Raw genomic sequence first — 12,932 nt, forward strand, 5'->3', positions numbered from 1 at the left:
AAACTATGCAAAATTGAATCTACTAAACCACATTAGGATCAAATGGGATGTGAAGAGTCATGCAGCCCATGTCATATCAATATTTTTAGTTCTATCTTTCATACACATCGTTAAGAGGAAAATAAAATTCACCATTGTAAAATACGATCATATTTAGTTGAGAGGCTAGGTCCATGTCAAGTCAAGTTTAATTAGGTTTAGCTTGGCCGGAGTCCAAGTTAGTTTAGGTCCCGGTGGAAATGACGGAGATCATGTCAGTTTTGAAAAAGTTGAATTAAGTCAAGACATTGAGTTAGGACTAAACCAAACCAAGTTTAATTGAGTTGAATTAGCCCAAACTTAAATCAGCCCAAACTATGATCAAAATATGAATTTGAGAACAAGAATTTCAAATTCTTACTTTTCTTGTCAAATTTAAAATTCTTTAATTATAACTAATTCAATTACTTCTAGAATTTTAATTTCTTTCAAAATTCCTTATCCATGCAACATATTTCTTATAAAACATTTCAAATTCTTAAAAAAAAATAATTAACCTCGCTTTATCCAAATAGAATTTAATTCCTACAAATCAAATTAATAAAATAATTTAGTGTACATTTTCATTTTAAATAATTTGTAAACTCTTTATACAATACAATTTAGTTCATTTGAAATATTTTAGAAGAACTCTAAGTGTTAAGCAAGTTAGTTTACAATATGTTAAGCAAGTCAGTATTAGCTACATGTTTATTTTGATCATATTTTGGACCAAACAAGTCATTATAACTTCACATATTTTGGACTTTTGGTAAAAAATTTATGATAGATGCGATTTTTGTACGCCAATCCAAACATCCTACTATACATTTGAATTAGTTTCACAATAAAATGATGTCCTTTTTTTCCTAAAAATATTTAACTTGAGTTTATAATCCAACAAATTGAACTTGTCTGCTGATTTGTTTTAAATGAACAACAACATTTCTATGGCAGTGTTCAAATTTCCTTAACCAAAAGTACCGTTCTTCTTCGTAAAAGAAGTTGCAGTCGCACAGATAGGCTAATGTAAACATATATGAAGTTCCACATCGATATATCTGTTAGAGTATTAAAGAGTATGAGCAATAAAACAAATAGTTATGACATAGATTAACATACTTACCTGGATGGGGTCAATGAGTGATCATGAAGGCTCATGGCCTAGAGTAGTGACCTTCATTGCACAAAGAAGGGTTGCTGTTCTAAGGTCTACCCTAGTGGTGGAATCTACATCATAATTTGTGGTAGAGGGGGCTTGCGTCCGCGCAGCCCCTATTATTTAGTTTAAAGCATTTGTATGGTTGTATTCTTGGTTACAGAAACATCGAAGATCAGAGAATAATTGTAAAAGTAAATTCACAGTATCTTAATACTATTATGTATTGGAAGGGAAAAGTTATAATTTTCAATACTTCAATCATATATGCACATAATCTCCGTAGTATTGTTGAAGTACCTGGAGAATGTGGAGGCATGGCATTAGGGTAAGCTGGTGGACAGTCCATAATTTTAAACTGAATTCATCTTTCATGGTGAATAAAGTAGTCAAGGTCTACATTTTGTTATTTCAAAATACAACTACATATGGCTGCATAAGGAATTTGTCTAGGCTATTTTCATCCTGCTTCTCTGATATTGACAGTGGGAATCACTAGATGGCAGTGAGAATCATTAGATGGTATAGACATAGCAATATTGATAAAAATGTAGCAGGTGTATATGGCATGCTATTATCTCTATGAAGGTATAAGGTTGAAGTCACTTACGAGCATGTTCACTTTTTTGGCTTTCATCTCTGTCTGAGTACAAAGTTGATCTAGATAGAGATTTTGGTGATGGTTGGTTTTTGTTTTGTTTCTCTTGAGATCTTAAGATCTTTTTCTATTTATCTTAATGTTTATGATAGAACACCTATCCCATATCTCCATCTCAAAGTTCTTTCCTTTTAGACACAAAAAAATCTCCATGTAGTCAATTTATTCTCTCAATAAACCCTGCACTTGTCTCTCAATTTCTTCTTTTTGGGTATGTGTATCTCTATGATTTCAAGCAAACAGGAGCGTCATTAACGAGATTGATCTTGTGATCACATTTCCCCTAAGGTGGTAGGTGTGTTTAGACTCAAATAATTGCTGAAATTGTTGTAGAATTGCAGAAAGACCATGTTGTTGTTCTGCTACTAGAGCTTCCTGATCAAATGTCTCTGCAACATTACGCAAAACTGAACCTTGCAATGCAAGTAACGTGCAAATTCCTTGTATCATTTGAGCTTCCTTGTCAATTCATGAATTGTTGCATCTGGTTTCTCTCTTTCCAATATCACCTCTTAGCCTTGATGATTCAATCTCACTGTAAGAGTTGCACAATTCCAATAAAATTTGCAAAGTGTCCTAAAGCAATGCATGCCCAAAATGATTCCAAAATTTTTACTATGTAACACTAAAAAACGTATTGTAAATGTATGATCATTGAATCTTCAAGTTATCTGCTCACACTTTCAAGTGATTAATAGCTTTTTAACAGAAACAGCAATTACCGAAAAGTCCTCCACAAACAGTGTTTTTGCCTCCAACAACTTTACCCATATCACTAATAAACACCTTTTTGCTTCTTCATTGATCCTTTAAGTTGCAATGTATTGTCACCTTCTATTTCTTGTAAAACACTGAGGGATATGTGGACGTCTACATCTTGCATCATGGCTATGTTTCTGTCAACTATTGCTTGTTCTTCCTCACAATCAATACCATGCACTATATCCTGCTCTACTTCTGGAGCAGAGAAAACGGCATTTAATTTGTTCCAAGCTGCAATATCCTTATTTGTAGTGCATAACACCAAGTGTTCTCACACCCGAAATCGAAGCACCAAAATTTAGATAAGATTTTGCATTTTCAGAAGAGTGTTGCTGTTTCTGCGTATGTGTCATCATACTTTAAATTGTTATTCTGTTTTAACATGAATATAAGTACTACACAATCATATGGAAAATGTAATCAACAGGAGGGAGTGTTGCACAAAGGAAGACAGAGTGTGGTTGTGAGGACCTAGAAAATAGTAGTTTAGAATGAGTAAGTGTTTAAAATAATGGAACTCGATTATTTTATTATTAAAAATCTTAAATATAAATAGAAATCTAATAAACGAGTTTCATTAGTTATAAACACTATCTCTCTAAGAACTGTGTCTAAAATCCTCTCTGTCTTCTCTCTAAGTTTTTGACTCTTGTAATCATGTATTCAGCGATCAGAGATCGCTAGGGGATCTCTGCGACACGCCCTACGTTTCTGTCCGATCAATTTCTCAAACAGAGTAAGTTGATTTTCTGCTCTTTTCTCTGATTTTGTCTAAATCTCATTGCATGCGGATCATTTTAGACCGTATGTGCCTTCTGAGTTCTCCTTATGTTTTTGCACTAATCAGTGGTTCTATTGATGCACTCTGATCATGTTCTTGTTGTTCTTAGGGAGAATTGGGGACTCTGTTGGGTTGTTAGGTGTATTTGAACTCTCTGTGAACTGTCTGTATAGTATCTCATGTAAGGGAAGCTAATATTTATCATGTCTCAAATCTATTAGGAATGTTATTATATGATTATTTTGTAATTGACTTATGTGTTTGATATGTGGACTGGGTTGTGATGTTTGAAAATGATAAATACTTAGGTTTTATCTGATGTTTGAGAATAACTGTATGCTATAGGTGCTTTTGGATGCAATTTGTGTGATTATGTTGATAGAATTAATGTGTGATACTCGAATGGTCTCTGTAGAGGTTTTGGGGTTGTATGGATTGGTTGAATAGGTATAATTTTGCTTAAATCAACTTCTGTAGAAATTGTGTAGATTTGCTTACTTGTTGGGTGAGCCTCCTCGCTGGGCGAATAAGTTGATCTGCATAATTATGCAGAACACTAATCTGCAGAATTAACCAGATTCGTAGATTCGCTGGATGAGTAATACTCGCTCGGCGAATTTCCAAGTTAGGAAATTTCAGACCTAGACTAGTGGTTGTGCGAGTGCTACTAGCTAGGCGAGCACAGGCCAGTGGCTGGGCGAGTGGTACTAGCAGGGCGAATTTCCAAGTTAGAAAATTCCAGACCTGGACTAGTGGCTAGGCAAGTGCTACTAGCTGGGCGAGCACGGGCCAGTGGCTGGGTGAGTGGTACTGGCTGGGTGAGTGGTACTAGCTGGGCGAATTTCCAGAAGGAAATTCCATACCTGTACCAGTGGTTGGGCTAGTGCTACTAGCTGGACGAGCATCAGCCAATGGCTAGGCGAGTGATACTAACTGGGCGAGTAAGTACGAAATTGAAACTTGCATTCTTGAGTGATTTGAATGATATTTTTGTGGTTATAAAAGCTTTTTAATTATTATGAATGATGAGTATATGATATGAGATTGTTTATATGATACTGAGTTGAGATTGGTTGATGCTAACCCAAGGAGGATCAACAATGATTGTGGTAGTGTATGCATTAAGTGACAGAACTGCAGAATCCTTGTGAACAGGTTGGTTTCTATCACTCACCCAAACTTGAACATTCTTATTTACATTGAATACAAACAAGTAACGGTTGTCATCTCTAGTTGGCGAACCAAAAGCTAGAGAATATTTTCCCTTTTTTGAATATATTGTTGTTGTATCTGTGTAATTTAGTGTATCACCAGGCTTTAAACTGTCATTTGCTGCTTCAACATGAATACAAGTATGATGGTTTGCAAGCACCTTTTGCTTGAAATATGGAAAGACTAAGCTGCATGATGGTTTGTGTTGTTGTAATTCAAAATATCATAACTGTAATAACTGCATTAAGTTTTGCAGTGATTAGTTCCTGTTACGTTTCTGTTTTGTATAAATACTTTGTATCCTCCACTTTCTGATATATGAGAAATACATTCTAATTTCTCTAACTCTCTATTAGTGTATGCATTATACTCTTCTCTCCATCTCTCTTTGCTAACAGTGGTATCAAGAGCCCTTCCGACCCAAGAGGATCTGAGGGTGTAGATTAGTGTGATAGAAGCTTGTTGCGTGTATTAGCTTCATGGCTGCTAGAGGCGTGATTTCTGGCAACTTGCTTGTGTTCGATGGCACAAGCTATGGTGATTGGTGTGTCAAGATGGAAGCCATTCTTGGTTTCCAGGAGGTGGATGATATCGTAAAGAAAGGACTGCAAGAACCAACCAAGAATGCTACAGATGAAACAAAGAATGTATACAAGGAGAGTCGAAGGCTGGATTGCAAAGCTCGGATGTTACTGCACCAGTGTTTATCTACCACTGTTTTCCAGAAAATCTCGAAAGCCACAACATCCAAGGAGATATGGGACATCTTGCAAGAAACATATGGTAATGTTGGAAAAATTAAGGCAGTTAAACTACAGTCCCTACAGCGACAGTATGAATTACTGTGCATGAAAGATCAAGAATCAATTGTAGACTATCTTGGAAGGTTGCAAGTTTTGGTCAATTCCATGAGAGCCTGTGATGAACCTGTGAAGAAAAGCAAGGTTGTGGCTAAAATCCTTCGAACACTTACACCCCAGTATGATCACATTGTTGTCGCCATTGAAGAATGCAAGGATCTTATGACGATGAGTCTTGAAGAATTGCAAAATTCTTTGGAAGCTCATGAGCAACGGCTGATTGAAAGAAAGAATAATGACAAAAGTACTGATCAAGCCTTCACTACTAGGGTTGATAATCAACGTTTTCGAGGATGTGGTGGCAGAAGAGGAAGAGGGAGATCACGGGGTGGTAGGAGTGGAGGCAGATTTGGAGAGTATTCTGAGCAGTTAGTGGATGAATCTGGTCCTAGCCAAAATGATGGTACCAAAGGAAGAGGAAGACATGGCAGAGGTAGAGGTAAGAAACCATATGATAAAAGGAAGGTACAGTGCTATACGTGTGATAAGTTTGGCCATTATTCCTATGAATGTTGGCACAACAGTTCAAGCAAGAAGAACAAGAAAGGTGATGAAGCACATCTTGCCCAAGACGAGAGTGATAGTGAATCTGATCATGTGTTGTTAATGGTCACAACAAACAGTAGAGAAGACGAGTCATGCTGGTATTTGGACACGGGATGTTCTAACCACATGACAGGGAGGAGAGAGTGGCTGGTAGATCTTGATCCAAGCGTGAGAAGCAGTGTCAGATTCGCGGACAACAACACAATAACAACAGAAGGAGTTGGCAAATTTATGATCACTCGAAAAGATGGTAAAACTGCTTACATGAGTGATGTGTTGTATGTTCCTAACATGAAAAATAATTTGTTAAGTTTGGGACAATTACTGGAGAAGGGTTATGCTATGTCAATGCAACAAAATCACATAGAGGTGTATGATGGGCAACAAAGGTTGATTCTTAGAGCTCCACTGTCATGAAACAGAACTTTTAAGATCAACCTCAATGCAACAACTATCCAGTGCTTAGCATCAATGAATGTTGAAGAAGAAGGATGGCTTTAGTACTACAGATTCGGGCACCTAAACTTCAAAAGTTTGGGTCAATTAAGCAACAAGAAGTTAGTAAGTGGACTGCCACTTATTCATGTTCCTGATAAAACTTGTGAAGGTTGCATCGTCGACAAACAAACGTGAAAGGAGTTTAAGAAGTGTGCACCAAAGAGATCAAAACAGCCACTTGACATTGTGTACTCGGATGTGTGTGGTCCTTTTGATACACTCTCACTTGGAGGCAATAGGTATTTTCTTATCTTTGTGGATGAATGGACCAGGAAAATATGGCTCTATTTGTTGAAAGAAAAGAAAGAGGTGTTTGCAAATTTTGTGAAGTTTTGTGCATCAGTAAAAAGACAATCTGGTCTGAAATTAAAAGTGTTCAGAACTGATGGAGGAGGTGAGTTTAATTCAAAAGAAGTAATGGAATTTTGTGAATCAAAGGGGATACATCATGAAGTGATAGCACCTTACACCCCCAACACAATGGGGTTGCTGAGAGGAGAAACAGGATGCTACTTGACATGTGTATATGTATGATAAAAGGAAAGGGGCTACCACATTATTTCTGGGGAGAGGCAGTCTTTACAGCTGCCTATGTACTAAATAGGTGTCCTACAAGAGCCTTGACAGATTGTACCCCTAAAGAAGCTTGGACAGGAGAAAAGCCTGTTGTTCACCACCTTAGAATTTTTGGATCAGTTTGCCATATGCACATACCAGCTGAGAAACGTAAGAAGCTTAGAAGTGAGGCCCTTATACTGGTTGGATACCACTCAATTGGTGCCTACAAACTGTATAATCCAGAGAAGAAGCAAATTGTGATAAGTAGAGATGTAGTTGTTTATGAGGCTGCAAAGTGGAATTGGTAGCCTGTGGCAGTAACTGTTGAGAAAAGGCACATCCCGTGTCTTCTTGAAGACAAAGCTGTTGCCACAACCAGCACCAGCAGTGGAAATAACACCAACAGAAGGTCACAGAGGGTGAAATTTCCTTCCACTAGACTAACAGATCATGAAGTTATGGCTGATTGTGAAATTAGAGATGATGGAGAACTCGTGCATCTGGCATTCCTGGCTGATTCAGAACCACTAATGTGGGAGCAAGCTACATAAGAGAATGGAAGGAGGCCATGCATGAAGAATTAAAGTCCATAGAGAAGAACAAGACTTGGGAATTAGTAGACTTGCCTCACCATAAACATCCAATTGATGTTAAATGGGTGTTCAAAACCAAGTTTAAACCAGATGGAAGCATAGCAAAACATAAGGCTCGGCTGGTGGCAAAAGGTTTTCTACAGAAACCAGGAATTGATTTCACGGATGTCTTTGCACCAGTTGCAAGGCTTGAAACAGTATGGCTTGTGATAGCTGTTGCAAGTTGGAAAGGTTGGGAAATAGGTCAGCTTGATGTCAAATCAGCTTTCTTAAATGGACCTCTAGAGGAGGAGGTTTATGTGAGGCAGCCACCAGGATTTGAAAGAAAGGGAGAAGAACATAAGGTGTTCAAACTGCATAAAGCTTTATATGGCTTAAAACAAGCCCCACGTGCCTGGAACAAATGCATTGATGCATTTCTGCTGCAGATTGGATTCAATAAATGTACAGTTGAATATGGAGTATATGTGAAAGTTTTCTCACCCAATAATTTGTTGTTGATCTGCCTGTATGTTGATGATTTGCTAGTAACAGGAGATTCACAAGCTGAGATTGAGCTATTCAAACAGAAGATGAATTCAGAATTTGAAATGACTGATCTTAGGAGATTGAATTATTTTCTGGGTCTGGAATTCAAACACACTTCCAAGGGAATTTTGCTGCATCAGAGAAGGTATATCAATGGCGTTCTGAGTAAATTCCACATGGCAGATTACAATTTAGTTCCTATACCAGTTATTGCCAATCTGAAATTGGGTGAAGCAACAGATGAAAGGCTGGTTGATGCTACCCTTTATAAACAGGTTGTAGGGTCTCTAAGATATGTTTGTAATAGCATACCAGATATTAGCTATGGGGTTGGTTTGGTTAGTCGTTTCATGAACAGCCCAAGGACATCACATTTAGCTGCAGCAAAACATATACTCAGATACTTAAAGGGAACAACAGAACTTGGACTTTTCTTTCCAAGAAGAACAAGTCATTTTCCAAGAAGAACAAGTCAGGATGAAGGAAATATGGAGGTCTGGACTGATTCAGACTGGTGTGGGGATAGAATGGATCGAAGGAGTACATTTGGGTATTTCTTCAAGTACATGCATGCACCTATTTCATGGTGCTCCAAGAAACAGAATGTTCTAGCCTTGTCCTCTTGTGAAGCAGAATATATTGCCTCTGCTGAAACAACTTGTCAATGTCTATGGCTTTCAGCATGTATTAAAGAGCTGAAACTTGAGTGCAAAGAACCAATTCAGCTTTTGGTGGACAACAAATCTGCCATCAGTTTGTCAAAAAATCCCGTATGCCATGGAAGAAGTAAACATATAGAAACAAAGTTCCACTTTCTAAGAGATCAAGTAAGCCAAGGCAGATTGGAGCTGGTGTACTGTCCTACAGAGGATCAAGTAGCTGATGTGTTTACAAAAGCTCTAAGACAAAGCAGATTTGAAAAGTTGAGAGAGCTGCTGGGTTTGAAATTGATTAATATTTTGGATTAAGAGGGGTGTGTTGTTGTTGTAATTCAAAATATCATAACTGTAATAACTGCATTAAGTTTTGCAGTGATTAGTTCCTGTTACGTTTCTGTTTTGTATAAATACTTTGTATCCTCCACTTTCTGATATATGAGAAATACATTCTAATTTCTCTAACTCTCTATTAGTGTATGCATTATACTCTTCTCTCCATCTCTCTCTGCTAACAGTTTGCACAAGTAATGAGAGGTGAGAGTTATTCTTTGTGGTACTTTAGAAAAAGACAAGTATAGCAACATAAAACTAAGTTCTGAAACTAAAACCAGACACGCATTGAATCTGCCAGAAGCATATACTCACAAAATCGAAGTTTCCATAGCAAACTTTCAACTCTCAATAAGTTAAAAGTGACCAAAAGTGAAAAAACTAAAAGGTAAAATTTAACCATGTATATGACGATGAGGAAGGGATCTTCATCGGCAGTTCTTTGTGGAAAACATGTTTTGAGAGAACTTTAATTAACTTTAAGTTTACTTTTTCCCTTAAAGAGATCGATCGAAATGGCACTTAAAATGATATCTTTAACATTAATTTGGTCTTTATCATGGATATTTTGTTTTTTTTTTTTGAGTTTTCTATTTTTGTCCGTTGTTAAGACAAATTACTTCATAGTTTAATTAAATAAACCTATTTACTTTTAAAATTAAAAATACTTACACCAACACAAAAATAGTTATCACCAGTGTAAAATAGGCTTTCAACATCACAAGTTGCATATCAAACGTAGCAAAATTCAAAGGTAAAAATGCATTGTGGCATTTTTATAAATATTTCATCTAATGAGACGTAGGATCTTCCTCCAATACACATCTAATTCAAAATTGACGTCAACTAACCCTAGGTTCAACATCAATTGACATCGGCTAGTCCTAACTCCGACGTCAATTTTGAAATAGACGTTTGTAGGAAGGTATGACGTCTAGTCTATAAAATACGGACAGGAAAAAAAGAGATGCGAGAGGTCACATTTTTATTGTTTCATAGCGTGCAAGGCTCCATTGTAGCAAGGAGACGGCGACAACAAGCTTTTAAGGTGCATTACACTCCTTTTCACTCCATTTTACTCCTATTGATGCTTGTGGTGCTCGTTTTCTCCAAAGGATTCATTCTAATCAATTGGTTTTCGCATTAAGGGTAGTTTTTATTACGAGATTGGCAAGTGTACTAAATCGCACAAATAATAAAGTAGAAAGTCTAAGAATCGTTTCTCAAGAGACTTGTGAAACACTTGGCAACTCTTGCAATTCATAACTCAATTAGACAACAAATTTCACAAAAAACAAAAATAAAACCTTTTTTTTATTTTTATCAAACATATGGTGTACAACAATGCATGATAAAGGCTTCACTGGATTGGGTTTCATGATCCAATTCAAAGAAAAAACACCAAATAATATTCTTCGAATTCCTACTTTAACATTCACACCTTATGAACAAGCCCTAATGTCTTAGCGGCGAGTTTAAACTTGAATAATAAAAACCCTAATATCTTAGCAATTTTTATTATAAGTTCGCATTAATAATCAAAATTCTGATGTTATGAATGATTGATAATGTTGATTTTTACCATTATCTTACTTATCTTTTGTTGACAGAATCAACTTCTCTTGAACATTTAACCCACTTAATCATCACTTTTACTTTGTTTTTGTGAATAATTACATTTTAGGTTACATTGATCTAATTATACCACGAATCCCCATTTTTTGTGTGAAATTTCAGTGATAGGAAGCTCTTGCCTCAGGCCAAAGAAGCTTTCAACCATAGAAGAAAGAAGAAAAACCATTTTCGAAGATTCAAAGCCATGCAGCGAGCGCTAAGCGTTAGAAAAGTCAGCGCTAAGCGCAATTCTTCTCGCATTTTTGGGCGTTAAGTGCTAGTTGGCCACCGCTAAGCGCTATTTGATTTGCATTTCTAGGCGCTAAGCGTCAGTTGTCCAACGTTGAGCATTGATTGACTCGTAAACTGGGGTGTTCAGTGGTGCGGGGGTGGCGCTGAGTGACGCCTATGCTGATGTGGCAAACTTAACCTATTTCTTCTGGATTGCTCGATGGAGAGTCATCTTTGGACATGGGAGGCGCGAGAAACTCATTTTGGAGAGCTTGGAAGTGTGCTAGGGCTTGAGGGAACGGCTTGTTCTTCCATTTTGTATCTCATTTCTCTTCCATTATTCCATTTGTAAGCTTGAGCTCTCCATGACAATGGAGAGCTAAACCCATTCTTGTTGGAGTTAGATGTAGCCACTGCACTCTTATGTAATTGCAATGTTTTGAATATATAAATGTCTCTTTCATTGAATGCTAGTCTTCTTGTTTCTTAACTTAATGCTTGCAATGATTTGGTCATCCATTGCATGATATTTGGTTCATTGGGTGTGGAAATATCTTTATAAACCTTGACTTGGAATAAGAAAACTTAATGGAACTTGTATCTAGGAATTGGGCTTCACCCATTGGTTGTCTTAAACCCTAATGCATACACTAGTGCAGGAAGGGAATTTGACAATGGTTATTTTTTTTCATTCTGCCTCGGTTCCAGAATCGAAGCATATTAGGACGAGGCCAAATGGGGTCATATTTTGGCCTCGAGTGTGAACCGAAGTAGAAAACCCACATTCTGCCTTGGTTCTTATGAGAATCAAAGCCATATGGTGTGATAGAAAATCAATCCTAGGTTCCTCTGCCACCTTTGAACCACCATGGAAGTCGCCGTCCATCTTTGATTCATCGAAAACCACCACGCCACCTAGGAACCTCCGCCACTCGCACTTTCACACATCAATGAATCCATTATCGTCTTGCAACAATCATCGAAGATAGAACCACCAATGTTCACCACAAATATTCACCATGAGCAGCATCACCGTGGATTGTAGCAGCGTTCGTGGGGAAGGAGACCCAACGATCCGACGTGGTAGTGCGAGGTAGAAGGAGTAGCAAACCTATGGTGGCATGAGTGGTCAGAGCGCAACAGCAGCAGTAGGCGTGAGGAGAGAAATCGTAGGGATGAGGAAGAAGAAAAAAAAGAAAAAGAAGAAGAAAAAGGGATTCGCATTTTTGAACCCTAACAGAACTTATGGCCTCGGTTCAATTTTTAACCGAGGCAGAAAACCCTTTTTGGCACTAGTTCAATTTCACCTAAGACCAAACATCACCCTAGTGGCATTTTTGAAATACTGGCCAACTTTTTTGGATCAATTCAATTTTTAACTGATGTAGAAAACCATTTTTGGCACTAGTTCAATTTCACCCGAGGCCAAATATCACCCTAATGGCATTTTTGAAATACTGGCCAACTTTTTGGCACCGGATTTCTTAGAACCAAAGTAGAAAGGCATTTTCTACTTCGAGTATATGTTGAACCGAGGTATAAAAGTTGGAAAAAAATTACAAAAATGCCACCGTGCCATTTTATGCTTCGGTTAAGCGACAATCGAGACCTATAACACGAGTTAAAAAGCCAAAACTGCACTAGTGATAAAGAGGATTTGCTTATTAAGAGTTTAAGAGATTGACTCTTAATAAAGAAATTTAGGCTCAATCCACTAAGGAATTAGGGTTTGAGTAGAATTGTAGGTTCACATTAGCATATTGATGTAGAGGATGTAAAATTGTAGTTGTATGAGAGCAAAGTAGGTGAATTCTAACCCCGACAATATCAATTCATATCATTTCTAATCTTTTCCATTCATTAAGTGCCTTTAAGTTCCAAAGTTCATCTTTAATCAATTATACAAAAATTTACTTTCATATATG

At 37.2% G+C, this 12,932-nt stretch overlaps 1 non-coding gene across 1 annotated transcript; it reads left to right on the top strand.

The window, feature by feature from the left end:
- Nucleotides 1–1,136: 1,136 nt before the first annotated feature.
- Nucleotides 1,137–1,297, top strand: LOC114170861 (U1 spliceosomal RNA). Its single transcript, XR_003601222.1, has one exon. It is a non-coding gene; the product is annotated as a U1 spliceosomal RNA (small nuclear RNA).
- The last annotated feature ends 11,635 nt before the right edge of the window (nucleotides 1,298–12,932 follow it).

The sequence above is a fragment of the Vigna unguiculata genome, chromosome 11 (assembly GCF_037176805.1).
Source record: "Vigna unguiculata cultivar grain cowpea cultivar isolate G323 ecotype 2 chromosome 11, ASM3717680v1, whole genome shotgun sequence".
NCBI lineage: Eukaryota > Viridiplantae > Streptophyta > Magnoliopsida > Fabales > Fabaceae > Vigna > Vigna unguiculata.